Source organism: Notamacropus eugenii, chromosome 6, assembly GCF_028372415.1.
Source record: "Notamacropus eugenii isolate mMacEug1 chromosome 6, mMacEug1.pri_v2, whole genome shotgun sequence".
Taxonomy (NCBI): Eukaryota; Metazoa; Chordata; class Mammalia; order Diprotodontia; family Macropodidae; genus Notamacropus; species Notamacropus eugenii.
The window spans coordinates 297,281,356-297,295,217 of record NC_092877.1 but is presented as its reverse complement, the minus strand read 5'-3'; the positions used below and the strand labels follow the sequence as shown (position 1 = coordinate 297,295,217).

At 38.0% G+C, this 13,862-nt stretch overlaps 1 protein-coding gene and 1 long non-coding RNA gene across 4 annotated transcripts in view; one reads left to right on the top strand and one right to left on the bottom strand.

Annotated features, from left to right (window-relative positions):
- Nucleotides 1-13,862, bottom strand: part of CFLAR (CASP8 and FADD like apoptosis regulator) — a 69,693-nt gene that overhangs the window by 43,436 nt on the left and 12,395 nt on the right. The gene's annotated exons all lie outside the window — the stretch shown is intronic.
- LOC140509609 (uncharacterized) lies at nt 3,227-12,952 on the top strand. Its single transcript, XR_011968839.1, has 3 exons — nt 3,227-4,034; nt 10,721-10,868; nt 11,249-12,952. It is a non-coding gene; the product is annotated as an uncharacterized lncRNA (long non-coding RNA).

The following is a 13,862-nucleotide window of genomic DNA, read 5'->3' as shown; positions in this document are numbered from 1 at the left end:
ACCCACCTCTCCCCGCCACACACACACACACAAGAAAAGAGCTAGATCTGGTATTTTCACAGCTATGGCTAATGTGTAACTCTTAACCAAACAAAAAGAGGAAATCACAAAAGATGAGGTTTTTTTTTAATTACATGAAATTGAGAAGCTTTTGCATGAACAAACGTAATGTAAGTAGGATAAGAAGGGATTCAGAAAAAAAAATCTTTGCATTAAATATCTCTGACAAGGGTCTTGATATCCAAACCATATAGGAAGCCAACACAAATACATAAGACTAAAAGCCATTTCTCAACGGATAAATAATCAGAGGATATGAAAACAAATAGTCCTCAAAAGAAGAATTGCGAACTACTGACAGCCAAATGAAATAAGAGAAATTAAAATCATAAAACCCCCAAGTTTCACCTCACAGCCAGCAAATTAGCTAAGACAAAACAAAGAAAGTTGGTATTGGAAGGGTTGTGGAAAGACAAGCAATTTAAAATAATCTAAAATTACTTAGATGTCCATATCCTTGACCCAGAGATCCCACTGCTAGTCATATACCACAAGGTCAAAGATGAATATACACCATAATATTACAACAGTACTTGTAGTAACAAACAACTAGAAATAAAGTGGATGGCTATCAGTTGGGAGAATGGCTAAATAAGTGGTAACTGAGGGTAAGAAATTATGAATATGAAGAACAGAGAAGCACAGGAAGACTTCAGTGAACTAATACAGAATGAAATGATGCAAAACAGTGTTAAGCAGAACCAGGAAAACAAAACATACAATGACTACAATAATGTAGATAAACCGAATAAATGTCGTTGTTGTGTTAGTTAATTTTGCTGAACTAGTTTTTGTCCCCTCTTTTTTATTTAAGGAATGTGCCTCTGGGAGGAGAAAGGAAGAGATAAATTGGAAATGTAGGTGATGAAAAAATAAGACATAAGTAAATTTTTTAAAGCACTTCCTCAATTTATTAGCATATGGAATCTTTGATTTTAGCCTCCCTACCTGAAACCCAAAATATAACATGGAACCCCAACTCTGGGTTTTTACCCAGACCAGATCTGTGTTTCACAAATTACTTTCTCTTTGACTCATGCCTCCTTCAAAGGTTTCTGCTGGGAATACATATAAAAAGAAACCTATATAGGTCTCTATAGAAAAATTAAAAGGGCACTCCACTTACATGGAAGCATTTAGGTGGACTCATAGAAATATCATACAGATTTTATTCAATGAGACAAAAAAACCCAACTACAAAGAACAAAGAGCTTACACCTGAGCCCATAACCAGTGAAAATATCACTCATAAGTATCTGATTCTCAGTATCAGACTAGCATTAGTATTGATTCTCACTCACAACAGCCCAGGTTAATTAAATCCCATCTCCCCCAGGGACCTACAGAGTACTCGGGACTTACCATACTTGCCCAGAGGTAGAGGTTGCTCTCTCCAAATGGAAGGTTTTAGTCACTAGTGAATCTACCCCACAGGGGGAAGGCACTTGTAGTTGACAGAGTGACCCCCTTTTTCCAGGACCTTCACAGTTTGCATAATTAATAGTAAGAATAAAGGGAAAAGACTGGGTTTGGTCATCTACATCATGACTCCACCCTTTGCTACTTCTCAGCTCTGGTTCCTGAATGGTCCAAGAACTTAGTCAACACTGGATACACTGTGCTCTTTTGCCCTCCACTACTGCTGTCAGTCATTTCTCTCTTCTCCTGGGGCCTTGAAGGAGCCTCAAAGATGCACAGGAGTTCAGTAAATCATAAACTAACACAATCTTTGTAGCCCTCCACTTTGAGTCTCTCAGCTATTAAAACAGCTACCAACTATTTAAAAGCCAATTCCCTGGGTGTGACGGATCATGGAATACATGAACTTGGAATTCACCCTCCCATCAAAGAAACAATGTCAATGCCAGAATAAAACCTCATTGTTTAACCCAGTTCATCTTGACCAGGCCTACCAGGCCCTCCTCACCCCCTCCCACCCCAGGACATACAAACATATACACATGCTTAGTACATATTTACTGAGAATGGACTATGCACAAAATATTCTCTTACGTCTCTTGGTATGCCTTAAAATTACTAGCATGTAGAAAGTACTCAATTGTTAATAGAAAGGAAAAAACTGAATAATGTACACACTAAGGATGAATGTGATAATAGATGTAAAGTTCAGCACATATAGCGGAACCATAATAAATACCCATTCCCTTTCTTTTTCCTTCCTTTCCCCTTTTTCCTCTTCTCTTTCCTTTCCCTTCCTCTTCCCTCCCATTTCCTCCTTGTAAAACTGAGAGTAAATTATAGTTCTCCCATCAAAGAATCAGAGAATCTCAGAGTCAGAAGGGACCTCAAAAGTCATCTAGTCTACCTGAAGCATGAATGAATGCCCTCTACAACATCCTAGGATGTTCCTGTGATTACTTTAACACCTTCACTTCATTATCTTAAGAGGAAATCTGTTCCATTTTTGGCCAGCTCTCACCTTGAATGTAATATAACTGCACTTATCACTATTCTTTGCATTTCACATCTGAGGAAGTAACTTACCCAACCAAGTGAAGTTGGTTCTAATTTCTACCCCCATTTTTATCTCTCAGGAAACTGAGGCCGAGAGACGCACTGAGGCAGGATTCAAATTCAGATCTTTCTAACTCCAACACTCAATCCATTCCATTACCCAGTGGCCTCTAGAGTATAAGCTTCTCTAGGGCTGGGACTGTCTTTACCTTTGTAGTGGCATAGTATTTAAATATATAATAAGGAGTTAATAAATGCTTTTTCATTTATTCATTTATTGAGTACTACTGATTGTGACAAATTCATAAATAGGTGCTAACAACTAACATTTTATATACAGCTTTAAGCTTTGCCAAGTGTTTGCTTCACTTGATTCTCAACAACCCTGGAAGATAGATGCTATTATTATCCCCATTTACAAATAAGGAAACTGAGGCTCAGGGAGGTTAAGTGACTTATCTAAGGTCACACAGTTAGTAAGTGTCTGAGGTAGGATGTGAACTCAGGCCTCACAGACTCAAAGTATTGGGCTCACATTCACATAGCATACACTGTACTTTGGCTCAAGTCTTTTAATGATTTGTAACTAGTTTGTCTGGAATGTGTCCCTAGGGATATTTTTCTTTTCTCTCTAAAATGACTAGTGCTTGCGGAAAGGGACCAGACGCTAGGCACAGGATGAACACAAATAAAAAGCTTCCTTTCCTTTGCCTCTCTTTTTTAGGACATTTAGGTAACTGAGGACCTTCCAGGAACACCCTGGGACTATATCCTAAGACTGTCTGTAGGGATGGGGGCCATGACCTCGGTTTTCCTAACTGGATTGTTTTCCTCTGATCCTGTGTTTTACTTTGTGCATTTAAAACCATTCTGAGAAGGGCTCCAAAGGCTTCACCACAGGCAAAGATACTGCCAAAAGGGTCGTCCACGACCAACAAAAGACGTTAAGAAGCCCTGCTGTAAGTCTATACAAATTTATACAAGTGTGAGTTATTCTCATTCTTGGATATAATCTAGAATATAATCAGTAGGGACTACTAGATGAACGAAAAGCACTGTGCTCTTACAGGCATTTCATTCCATCAACAAATACTTCTATGGGAGGTAACAGTTTTAACTCAGAAAAACCAAGGGTTTTTATAGTCCACAGGGTCCAAGGCTGAGTAAACAAACAGTTGCCCAATTCAAACGCAGAGTGCAGGGCTACAGAGGCTGAAGTCTAGACCTGGAACCCGCTGCTTCCCGGGCCACGGGGAAATGACTTCACTCACTGCCCGCCTGCTAAGTTCGGCTCGGCCCGGACGGGGGGAAGGGACGAGTGCTCCCTCGTACTCACACGGAGGCAGGCTTGGGCACCCGAAGCACTGGGATCTGCCGCGGATCTGAGTTACAGGGGACACGAAGAAGCACCACAATGTAATTCCTAACTTGCAACAGTTGCCACGGCTCCTCCCCGGAGACCTCGCCCAGCGACCAGAAAACAGGAAGAAAATTTTTAGGTGGGTCCCAAAAGTTTTGGAGGCGGAGCCGGAGTAGTTTGTTTTGCTTCTAGAGTAAGATTTCGGTGCTGGAATGGCGGGTGGAGGATTTCCTCTCCATTCTTGGGAGGATTTAGGAGAATCTGAGTGGCAAAGCCCAGCAGATGCTGCCCCGCTCCGCCCCGGCTCTGGACTCGGGCTGAGCGCTGGCTCTCCGGAGCATGAAGTCTCCAGTTCGAATTTCTTACGTAAAATGCTTTCATTCTCGAAACCGAAGCGTAGGGGGAAATTTTCCCCAGAGAACCACGAGGCACCTCGTTTTCCGTAAAGAGGCTCCCCGCTCCCACGTCTTGAGAATGACTCAACCACAGAATGCAGCCTCATTAATAGAATTTGGAGGCGGTAGGGGTGAAACAAGCCCAGAGCCTTTCCGCCTGGGGACCCTGGAAAAGGGAGTTCATCCCTGCACTGTTTTTATTTGAAATTTCAAAAAGACCTCTACCATATCACCTTTCTATTCCCCACTTTATACACACACACACACACACACACACACACACACACACACGTAAAAAGAGTCTGGGACAGCAGGGGGTGTAGTCTAAAATCATAAAAATTTCCATTTTGAGAATATCAACCCCCTTCCTTTTTCTTTTTTTAATTAATTATTTTATTTGTTTTCAGTGTTCTACAATAACTGCCATATATCTTAGATTTTTCCTCCCCCCTCCCTCCCTGAGATGGCATACAATGTTATGTAGGTTCTACACATACATTCCTAGTAAATACATTTTCCCCAATGAAGGGAGAAACCATGAAACAAAACAAAACATTATACAAAAGAAAATGGTCTGCTTCCTTCTGCGATCGAATTCCATAATTCCTTTCTTTGGATGTGGAAGGCATTTTGCCTCGAGTCCATTTAAGTCCTTGCGTTGCTAAGTCTACCGGAAAAATTCCTTGCACAGTGTCAACCCCCTTTCTTTAAGGGGAAAAAAACTTTCAAAGGCTACCCATTACGTGCTGTATAAAGTCCAAACTTTTTGCATAGAGTTGCAGATCCTCTGTGTTTTATTTCCAAATTTATATTTCCGAGCCTCATCTCCCAACACTTCTTTCCCCAACTCAGAGCTCGGACCAACAAGGGGGTACTTCAGCTTCTCAGTGCTTTTGTTTACAGTGATCTCACCCAGAATGCTCTCTAGCTCGGGGATTGGATTTACTCCAATTCAAAAGTCACTTCCTCCATTTAATTTAACGACTAAGCACCTACCAAGGACAGGACCACAATGCTAGGCCTGGGGATACAAACACAGACTAAAAAATGAAGCAGCCTCTTTTTCTGTAGGAGATTATGTTATGAGCTAAAGGTGGGGTGGGAGGGTTACAAATTAATATGATATAAAACAGAATGGGGTAAAAGAAAAGATCCAGACAGAGTTCTTCAAGAAAATTTGAGGAGTGATCATTTTCAAGGAAAGCCTCCAGAAGGAATATTTCCCTGCTCTTGCCTCTCCATCTACTCCACACTCATCCAAATTGTTTTCTTTCTAGCCTTTGAACAAAAATAGCATTAACTTATTATATAATACATTGTATTGTAATTAAGTGTGTGTGTGTGATCTCCATGTGGATAGAAATCACTTAATAATACTCTTTTATGTGTGTGTGTGTTCACATCTTCAGCACCTTAATGAGTTGAAAGAGGGGACTTCTAAATGAATCTTTCTAAGGACCTCTCTAGTTCAAGGTCTTCATTGGAAACAGGTGTTCCTATTTCTTTTTCCTGACCAGATTCTCCCAAATATCACAGAATCAGAAGGGATCTCTACAGTCTAAATGAGACCATAGTAAGAATCCCTTCTAAAACATTTCTGACAAGCAGTCATAAATTCAGTGCTAGGAAGGATACTGCACAGGTACAGTCTATATCAAATTGCTTCCTTATCAATGGGGGGGAGGGGGAAGGAAAGAGAGGGAGAAAATTTGGAATTTAAGTTTTTTATTTTTCAGATTGACTTTTTAATTTTTAGTTTTAATTCACTTTTATATGATTGACTCTTTTTAAATTTATTTTTAGTTTTCACTCATTTTTACATGATTGAGTTCCAAATGTTTTCTCTCTCTATTCCTTCTCCCTCCCCAAGGCATGCAATCTAACATAGGCTATACCCGCACAATCATATTAAATATATTTCCACATTAGTCATATTGTGAAAGAAGAATCAGAACCAAAGGGAAAAACGAGAAAGAGAAAACACAAAAAAGAGAAAATAGCATGCATCGATCTGCATTCCTTCTCCATAGGATTTTCCATCATGAGTCCCCTGGAATTGTCTTAGATGAAAAGAAAAATTTAAATAAATGTTAAAAAAATTTTTACATGTAATTGGGAGAAAATAAAATATTAATTAAATAAAAAGGATGACAGGGTCATCTATTCTAACCCTTTCATTTTATAGATGAGGAAACAAGGATGTGAAGTCACCTCCAATGTCACAAAACTATTTAATAGAACCTGGATCAAAACTTAGATCTTCTTTCTTTAGATGCAATGGATTTTCCACTATCCCTTGCTGCCTCCCTTATCTGATTTCAGATTCACACCTTCCAGTGAGAAAGAACCCCAGGGCCCCTTCAAACAGGCTATTCATTACTGTTTTGGACAGCTCCACTTGTCAGGGAGATTTTCTTTCCTCTGCACCTTTACACCTTCTGAAGCCAAACGGAACACATCCAACCCCTCCTCCACATGCTAACCCTTCTAAAATCTGAAGGTGGTTATTTGAGTATGGTTATTTTGTGTTGCTTTTCTGTACAAGGACGGAGAGAGATGTAAGATGTTTCCAAGACCATCATGTTGCACTACACTCCTCCTCTGGTCCTGCTCAATAATGTGGAACTCAGAAATTAAAATCTTTGTCTCCCTACCTCTCCAATACTGCACTTGTGGCTAATTACTTGAAGCCAAACCTTGGCATTTCTTGTCCACTTCAGAGACGGTGCCTATTCCAGTGGACAATACAGTTAAAAACAATAAACCTACTATAGAGATGATAAAACATTTCAATATAGAAATGGACAATGGGCTCAGAATTTCATTTATACTAATAAGATAAACACTAGATGGCACAGTGGCTCTACTGCAATGCATAGAATCAGAAAGACTCATCTTCCTGAGTTCAAATCTGGCCTCAGATACTTTTTAGCTCTGACTATTTCAGGCACAAATCCAGACATTTTTATTAATTTAACATTATTGAGACAACCAGGTGGTATACTGGATGGAGTGCTGGGCCTGGAGTCAGGAAAACCTGAGTTCAAATCAGATTTCAGACACTTAGTGTCTGTTTGATTCTGGGCAAGGCACTTAAAACTATTTGCCTCAGTTTCCTCCTCAGTAAAATGAGCTAGAGAAGGAAGTGGCAAACCCCTCCAGTACCTTTTCCAAGAAAACCCCAAATGAGACCTCAAAGAGTTGGACATGACTAAAAATGACAACAACATCACACTTGAGTTGGTTTTGCTCAACTGCTTTTCTTTACCACAAGGGAGGGTTCTTTCCCTAGTGTAAAAGAGGGAAAAGCATTGATAAAAGTAATTAGAATAAAATCAACCACCCGTGGGGAAAACACTGCCAACATTTATTATTCTTTTAAGATAACAAGAGTACTGCAGAACTGAAGGCCTAGCAGAGCTGTATTCCATCCTTAGTTTTGATATTTTCCAACTTTGACAGTGTGAAGGCTGGGAAACTCTCACGACAACAGAAAGTCTTTAAGCAAAAAATTTTAAATGTTTCTAAATATTGATCTAGAACTACTCCTTGTCTAAGTACCAACAACTTTAAAACAACTGAATTTTGGCACAGTATTCCTTCCACCAATGCTAATTGTGGCCCCTCTTTTGTTTATAACCAACCTCTTTTTTTTAGTTCAAAATAAAATATTAAGAAAGTAAATATTTCTCCATTCAAAAGTCCTTTCCAGACTTTTATCTTTAAGAAGTGTGTAAAAAGTCAGTGAACGGAGCACTGGACTTGGAGTCAGGAAGACCTCAGTTCACACCTTGCTTCAGACATTTATTAGCTTTGTGATCTTGGACAAGTCACAACCTCTCTGGGACTCAGTTTTCTCATAGGTAAAGTCAGGATAATAATAACATCTATCTCATAAGGTTGTTGTGAGGATCCAGTGAGCTAACTAACACATGTAAAGCACTTTGCCAAATTGTAAATGGCATATAAATGATAACTATTTAACAAAAACTAAGGCCCCAGGAAAATTGGGTGAGTTTGATAACCAAACTTAGCATAAGAATTTATTTAGAACAAGGACAAACTTACAACTATTGTCCAGTTAAGATCATTGCTTTCTCAGCAAAATCTGTTCTTCCATTCGGAAGGAACTAGAAGGAACTAGACATATAGTCTAATATATAGTCCACTGCTTAATAACTGGCAGTGGACTTGACTTGTTGACTTGTTCCCTGGGAGGAGGGCCCCTTGAACCCTCATGGGGCTTGTGGTAGTGGCTGAAGAAGGGATTGAAGAATTTTAGAAGATTAAGTAACTATTGTTCTAATAGATGAAGTAAAATGTACTACATTTGATCATATTATTCAAGATTCCTAGAAAGGAATATTAAATTGTGATAGTTTGAGCATCTCTCTCAAGCAATCATTGAATTTAGAAGGAAAAAACCAAGCCTATTATATGCCAAGCACTGCAGTAAGCACTTTATAAATATTATCTTGTTTGAAACCACTGATTATCAATTTATTATTAACTAGCCTAATTAATACGTTGAATATTAATTACCCAGAAACTTTGTCTCTTGGGTGTTTTTCATTTGTCACATAACAACTCTTGGGAGTTTTTATAATCCCCAAATTTATAGTTGAGGCAATTGAGCCAGGGAGAGGTTGGTGACTTGCCTAGAATCAAATAAATGTCTGAGTTCTGATTTAAACTCAGGTCTTCCTGACTCTAGGCACAGCACTCAATCCACTATACCACTTAGCTACCTCAATAATGTTAAATTAATAAACATGTTTATATTTCTGCTTAAAACTGAGAGTACAATATTAACATTTTTCTTTGACAACTGGTATTACCAAAAAGACTGGTAACTACTTTTCTAGCCTGTGAGAATCCTTCAAGGTTCAGTTTAGGTGCTCCCTCCAAGAAGCCTCCCCTGCATCCCAAAGAGATCAAAAGATGGAAAAAGGACCCACATGTACAAAAATATTTATAGTAACTCTTTTTTGTGGTGCCCCATCAATTGGAAAATGGCTAAACAAGTTGTGGTGTATGAATGTAATGGAATACTATTGTGCTATAAGAAATGATGAACAGGCATACTTCTGAAATACCTGGAAAGATTTATATGAACTTATGCTAAGTAAAATGAGTAGAGCCAGGATAACATTATACACAGTAACAGTCACAGTGTGCGAGGACAGTTTCCAATATACTTAGCTCTTCACAGCAATGCAAAGACCTAAAACATTTCCAAAGGACATGATGCAAAATGCCATCCACATCCAGAAAAAGAACTATGGAATCGGCATGCAGAATGAAGCAGACTATTTTCTCTTTTGCCATGCTTTGTTTTGGCTTGGTTTTTCTCATGGTTTCTCCTATTTGTTTTGATTCTTCTATGCAACATGACTAATGTGAAAATGTGTTTAATAAGAATATATGTGTAGAATCCATATAAAATTGCATGCCATCTTGGGGAGGGAGGGGGAAGGGAAAGGGAGAAAATTTAAAACATATGGAAGTGATTGTTGAAAACTGAAAACAAATAAATTAATAATTAAAAAAAGCTTTCCCTTGTCTCCCAAGTTGTTTACCTTTTCAAATTACCTTATATTACATTTATCTGTCAGAATGTATGCTGTATCCTCTCCAGTAGAATGTAAATTCACTGAGAGCAAGGCCTATTTCATTTTCACTTTGCATCTCCAGTGTTTTAGCAGTTATCTAATAAAACTTTGTTGAATTGAGGAACCTTCCTAATAATACCTACGCTGGGGGTCTGACAACATACATTCTGTGGGCCTGTGCTCAACAGTCATCTAGGTCATCCCAGACATGAAAGGAAACCCTGACATCATGGTTGTCCAACTTTTGTTTGAATATCCCCAAGGAAGAGGCACCTCTCAAGGCAGCCCATTTTACTTTTAGAGAGCTTTAAGTGTTAAAAAGTGTTTTTTGACACCAAACTGAAATGTGTCTCTATGCTAGCCCCACTCATTATACCTCTTTCTGCTCTCTGGATCCAGAGAACATGTCTAATCCCTCTTTCATCAGAAGCCTTTCAGGTTTGGTCAGATCTACCAGAACTTGTGCCTTCTGACAAGCCTACATGCCTTAATGCCTACACACCTTAATGCCTACACACTACGATGAGACAATAGGGTAGGGCTTTAAAGGAGACCAGACATCAATTAAGTTGATTTTAATAAACACTGATTAAGCAATTACTATGAGCAAGGTACTGTGCTAAGCTCAAAGAGAGGCAAAAAGTCTGCCCTTGATAAACACCCAATCTAATGGGAGAGACTACATTCAAAAAACTATATGCAAACAAGATATGTACAATATAATTTGGAGGTAATCTCAGAGGGAAGGCAGTAGCATTAAAGGAGACCTGAAAGGTGCTTGTTTTTTTAAAAAAAGTTTTTGTTTTGTTTCTTTACAGAAAGTGGAATTTTAGCTGAAAGAAGCCAGGAAATGGTGACAAAAAAGGAAGAGTATTCCAGACATGAGACAGTCACTGAAAATGAGCAATCAGGAAATAGTGCCTTGTTTAAGAAGCAGCAAGGAGGCTAGTGTCACTGGATTCCAGGGTATGTGGTGGGTGTAGGAAAGGTGCTGTGAGATGTAAGGCTAGAAAGGTAGGAGAGGGTCAGATAAGGAAGGATTTTAAAAGCCAATCAGAGGATTTTATTTGATCCTGAAAGTAGTAGGGAGCCACTGGAATTTACTGATTGGGAGTGGAAGGGGTGTGGTAAGGCCTGTTTGTAATGAAGAACAGTTTGACAGCTGAGGGGAGAATGGCTTGGAGTAGGAAAAGACTTGAGGCAGGAAACATGTATATTATGTATTTTTTCCTCAAGGTTTTAACCTTCCTGAACTTTGTAGCTTTTAACCTGTTTAGCTAAATGTGACTTTCCTCTTTATATGATATTTCATACTTAACAAAGATTTTTTTTCTCCCTCCATCCAGCCCTTCTCATTCATTAAGAAGAAATACATTACATGTGAAGTCATGCAAAATATATTTTCATATTAGCTATGTCTCCCCTCTCCCAAAAAAGAAGAAATAAAAAGAGAAAAAAATATGCTTCAGTATGCATTTTGATTTCATCAGTTTTCTCTAATGTGGAGTTTTCTCTAATCAGTCCTTTGGAATTGTGGTTGATCAATGTACTGATCACAATTACTAAGTCTTTCACAATTGATTATCTTTACAATATTACTGTTACTATATACGTTGTACTTCTGGTTCTGCTTATTTTATGTTGCATCAATTCATATAAGTCTTACCAAGTTTTTCTGAAACCATCCCTTTCATTTCTTACATCACAATAATATTCCATCACATTCATATGCTATGACTTGTTAAGCCATTCCCCAACTGATAAGCATCCCTTCATTTCCAATACTTTGCCATTACAAAAAGAAATGTTATAAATATTTTTGTACATATGGGTTCTTTTCCTACTTCTTTTTTCTCTTTGGGGTATAGACCTTCTTTCTCTTTTGGGGTATAGTGGTATTGCTGGGTCAAAGGGTATGCCCAATTTTATACTTCTTTGGGCATAGTTTCAAATTGCTTCCGAATTGGTTGGACTAGTACACAGTTCTACCAACAGTACATTAGTATACTTTTCTCAAATACCCTTTGTCATTTTCCTTTTCTGTCGTCTTAGTCAATCTGGCAGATCTGAAGTGATACTTCAGAGTTGTTTTAATTTGCATTTCTCTAATTATTAATGATTTGGAGAGTTTTTTCACATGACTATCGATAGCTTGGATTTCTTCCTCTGAAAAATTCCTATTCATATCCCTTGACCATTTGTCAATTAGGGAATGGCTCCTATTCTCATATATGCATGACTCAGTTTCCTAGATATGTTAGAAATGAGACCTTTATCAGAGAAACTTGATGCAAAGTTTCTTTTTCCCCAGTTTCCTGCTTTTCTTCTAATTTTGGCCTCATTGGTTTTGTTTGCACCAAACCTTTTAAATTTTATGTAAATAAAAGTATTCATTTTACCTCCCATAAATCTCTCTGTTGTTCAGTCATGAACTCTCCCCCTAACCATAGATCTGACAAATACTTTCTTCCATGATCCACTAATCATTATTATTTATATTATATGTTATTATCCACTAAATAATTTAGCCATTTTGAACTTCTCTTGTTATACAGTGTAAGAGGTTGGTCTATGCCTAGTTTCTTCCGGGTTACTTCCCACTTCTTAGCAGTTTTTGTTAAATAGTGAGTCCTTGCTCCAATAACTGGGATCTTTTGGTTTACCAAACACGGCTATTGTGCTCATTTGCTAATGTATATTGTGTACCTAGTTTATTCCACTTATCCACCACTGTATTTCTTTTTTTTTAACTTTTAAGGACTTTACTATTACTTTATTTATTTTCAGTTTTCAACATTCACTTCTACAATATTTTGAGTTCCAAATTTTCTCCCCATCTCTCCCTTCCTCCCACACTAAGAGGGCATGCATTCTGATTACCCCTTCCCCCAATCTGCCTTCCTTTCTATCACCACCCCCCCCTTCTTTTATCCCCTTTCCTTCTATTTTCCTGTAGGGCAAGATAGATTTCTATACCCCATTGCCTGTATATCTTATTTCCCAGTTGCATGTAAAAACAATTTTTAACATTTATTTTTAAAACTTTGAGTTCCAAATTCTCTCCCTCCTTCCCTCCCCACCAATCCTCATTGAGATGACAAGTAATTCAATATAGGTTATACGTGTGTAATTATGCAAAACATTTCCATAATAGTCATGTTGTGAAAGACTATATTTCCTTCCATCCTATCCCATTCCCTATTTATTCTATTCTTTCCTTTGTCCCTGCCCCTTCCCAAAAGTGTTTGCTTCTGATTACTCTCTTACCCAATCTGCCCTCCCTTCTGTCATCCCACACTCTCTTATCCCCTTTCCCCCTACTTTACTGTAGAGTAAGATAGATTTCCATACCCAATTGAGTGTCTATGTTATTCCCTCCTTAAGCTAAATCCTAATGAGAGTTAGGGTTCACTCATTCCCTAACCACTCTATTTCTTTTTATTTTATTTTATTTTTTTGTATTTAAATTTATTTATTTAAGTTTTCAACATTCATTTCCACAAAATTTTGGGTTCCAAATTTTCTCCCCATTTCTCCCCTCCTCCTACCCCAAAATGTCAAGCATTCTAATTACCCCTATCACCAATCTGCCCTCCCTTAACCACTCTATTTCTTATCCAGTACCAAACTGCTTTGATGATTACAGCTTTGCAGTACAGTTTAAGATCTGGCACTGCTAGGCACCCTCCACATTTTTATTTCATTGATTCCCTTGATATTCTTAATCTTTTGTTCCTCCAGATGAGTTTTATTGGTTTTTCTAGTTCTATAAAATAATTCTTTGGTACTCTGATACATATGGTACTGACTACATAAATTAATTTGGGTAGTATTGTCATTTTTATTATATTTGGCTCTTCCTATCCATGAGCAATTAATATTTCTCCAATTATTTAGATGTCTTTATTTGTATGAAGGCTATTTTATAATAGTGTTCATATAATTCCTGTGTGTATCTTG